Genomic DNA, 3,801 nt, shown 5'->3' with positions numbered 1-3,801 from the left:
ATTCCTTATACCCATCTAACAACACATCCAAAGGATGTTCTTAAGGATCTTGCAGTCAACAATAAGGGAGAAACTTTATTTAAATGCTCCAACTTCACAATTTTTTGTAGTGCTTTGACATGTCATCAACATCCCATGGCACTATATGGAAAATCATCTTCAAATTCCTATAGGGGTTTATCTTCCTTAGACGGGTCCTGAAAGAATAGGATTGTTGCTATCGTAATCAAACTCCCTCAAGTCATGAAGAGAAACTACTTCTCTACAAAAAAAAAAATTTAAATAGGCTCCTAGGTGATTATCATCTTAGCGCAAAAGATGGTAACTTTTCCCAATATTTTGCATCATCTGCACAATTTTCCATACTCTCATTAGCATGATGGTTTAAAATTTTTCCAATTCCAGCATGTGCTCAGTAATGACATCGAACATTGTTAGCATATTAAACACCTACATTTTTTATGAAAGGAAGAAAAATATAAACAAATTGGTAGATAACACAAAAAGTGAACTACAAAGTTACACTAATAATTTTTTGTTGAATTTTGCAAATTTCATCTTTCCATAATCGGCATCTCCCCATTCATCAAGTGATAGCCCATTTGTTAATATGGAGAGCATCACTCTCATATTACCACTCAATCAGAGAATGTGTAATAAGGAGCTATCATTTACCCCTCTAGATGCCCCTTATAATAGAGAGCTTTCTCTGTTGTATGTCCTATTATAAATCAATGAGAGCATTGTGAGATACATGATGTTTGATCCTACATATCAAGTGGATGTCATCATGATGGAGGTGCTCTCAGGATATGACATACTCCATGTAGTGCCTGCCCCTAGTTTGCATTTTGTTATTATTGCCAAACTCTTTTAGGCTAGTTTTATGCTTGATAATTAGTAGCATTAGTTTTGAGATTATCAGATATTGTTTCATATTCAGTTGATTTTATGATGAGATTGCTTGGTACTCTATATTTAATGTATGCATGATGATTATGACAGTGATTTCAATTATTGATGATGATTAGTCAGATAGATTATCATATGTGTTTTCTGATGGATACTTATGCCATACTACATGTGTATGGTGTGTGTATATTTTCTTTATGTATGATGTTTTTGATGTGGTTAAGGAAGGGAGTCCTAGTCACCTGCTAGTCAGGATCTACATGATGCATTAGTTCCTGCAATTGCCTGTTTAGCTTAGTATATATGTGTTTGTTCATGCATGGATTTCATGCAAATTGTAAGTATCGGGTATCGACTTCCCTGAATCGCCAAGATGAGCGTACCCTATTGCATTATCTCAATGGTAAGAGAGGGGAGATGAATTCTTAAGTCCAAATCCTAACCTTTAAACCCATTTGTCCTAGAAAATTAGAACAAGTATCTAAGATGTTTACCTTCTGAATGCATCATATGACATAAATTTGAAATTATAACCTTTTAGTTTGATCTTGTATGTGCTTTTCTATGATGAGTTTTTGTATTTCATCCTTTAAGTCTTTGGTGATTTTTCTATTAATTAATTCAAATTAAATGATTTAATTTAATGGAAAATTATTATGATATTTTTAATATTTAATTATATTTAATTAATTAAGAAATTAATTAAACAAAAAGTATTAAATTTAAAGATAAAATTATAAGTTTAATTTAGAATGTGATAATCTTTATTTAATTTAATAATAATATATTTAGGAGTCCATTTATGAATAAATGCTAAATATTATTATTACTTAAGTTAATAAATATTTTATCAATTAACATTTCAAAAATCAATTAGAGCATGGAAAAGATATTAATTTATTAAAGAATTTTAAGATTGCATAAATTATGCATGAGAATAAAATTTAATAAATTAATAAAAAAGAGAAGTCAAGTAAATTTTATAAAGATATTTTAATTGCATAAAACATGCATGAAAATAGAAAAGAAAAGTTAATAAAGAGTTAAGAGCTGTGAGCAAGGAGTCCTCTCAAGTGATCGCACAATTAGTGTCCCAAATTTAGGAGAGAACTCCTTATCAGCATTTGAGGGTTCATTTTCAAAGAACATAAGTTTTGGGAAGGAACTAGGAATTTTGGAGAAGGAATTTTTAGAGAGAAGGTTTTGAGAGAAGAAATTTCTCTCACAAATCTTTTGGGTGTTTGTGATTTTAGCACTAGAACTAGGTAGATTCTTGATTTTTGCTCACCCAGTTAAATTATGTTATTTGATTGTTAAAATCATTTTTTTGGGATTTCATTGTATGAATCTTTTGCTCTCTTGTTTTGAATCTTATGATATTTGTACTGAGTCTCATCTATATATTAGGATTGAAAGAACTATAAATCAATTTGAAAACCTCATTATGTAGATGAAAGAAATTTGTATTTAATCAGGGAGGGTTTGAAATAAATAGAATTTTTAATTGGAAAATTCAAATGGTTTGCCATAAGTTTCCTATCAGAATAGTGATAAGAAATTCTATAAAAATATATATATAATATAGGAGGGGGAGCATTTTTGAAAAGAAGAGTTATAATTCGTAGTTGTTGCTCGCAGTAGTAGTTAATAACTACTGTGACCATAGCACGGCCGCGGCAGCAACCGTAGGCTTTACGGCAATAGATGTTTGTTAAATGGCCGGTAGGCCTTAAACCACCTATTATATTTGCATTTTCTTTTTTTAATTTTGCTTAAAAATTTTAATTAAAATTTAATTATTAATTAATTAATAATTTTTATTAATAATGTTTTAATTATTAATTTAATTAATTAATGAATTTTAATATAGTTTATTATTAATTAGTTATAAATAATTTTTAATTTAATGTAATTAATTTTAGTTCAAATAAGATAATAATTAATAATGAAGTATTAGTTAATAATATTTAAGTTATTTCTTTGAAAAGATTTATATAATTATTATTTAATAATTTTGATTAGCAATAAAATTGTGGTGATTTTTATGAATGGTTAATTATTATTATAATATTTTATTTGAGATAAATATTAATCATCTGATGATATTTAATTGTGAATGTTAAATTTCATAGGATAAGAGTAATTGTGTACTTTATTTTAAAACAAGAAATGAGTTAAATAGTAAGGGTTAAAATGTAAATCTTAGGTACTCGCAAACTTACACTAAAATAAATATTTAAACCTTACTATTAACTCAAAATTATGTGCTTTCAAAATCATTCCAAACTACGAACTACATTGTTTTGTATGTTGTCTATGCTTTGGGTTTGGGTTGACTAAAGCGTTGACCAGTTCTAGGACATCTACTAGAGGCTTGGGGTTTTTGTGATTGTGATGTTATGATGAATTGATCTTGATCTTTTAAACTTAACCATGGTAATGTGTTGGTATGCTATATGATGAGTTTGTATTTATTGTTCATTATTGCTTTCTAGTGTTCTCGTGTGAAGCTGAGGTGTTTGTATGATTTGTTCTTGGTGATCTCATGTTATGACATATTTGACTTAATCATTTTTGAGTCTTTGATCAGTAATTTTGAGATGCTTTCCAATTGCTATTAGAGAACTGATATATTATTGTGAATTAACTTTTGATGTTTTCCAATCACTGGTATAGGGTTGAGGTGAAATTTGTGATTCTTTGATTTATACTTTTATGAGCCTAGGGTAGGCAATTTGTATGTTAAGTTGGGAAGTGGCTTGCACTGGAGGCCGGGGCCCAAAGTGGTTGTCAGGGTAACCCATTGTAAGTGATTTAATAAGTGATAACATTTCATTAAATTGGTTTTAAATGAATTAACAAAATATTGGTACCACAGAAAGTCACTAA

Source organism: Cupressus sempervirens, chromosome 4, assembly GCF_028749045.1.
Source record: "Cupressus sempervirens isolate cs-2001-9-10 chromosome 4, ASM2874904v1, whole genome shotgun sequence".
Taxonomy (NCBI): Eukaryota; Viridiplantae; Streptophyta; class Pinopsida; order Cupressales; family Cupressaceae; genus Cupressus; species Cupressus sempervirens.
This window is presented reverse-complemented; position numbering follows the sequence as displayed.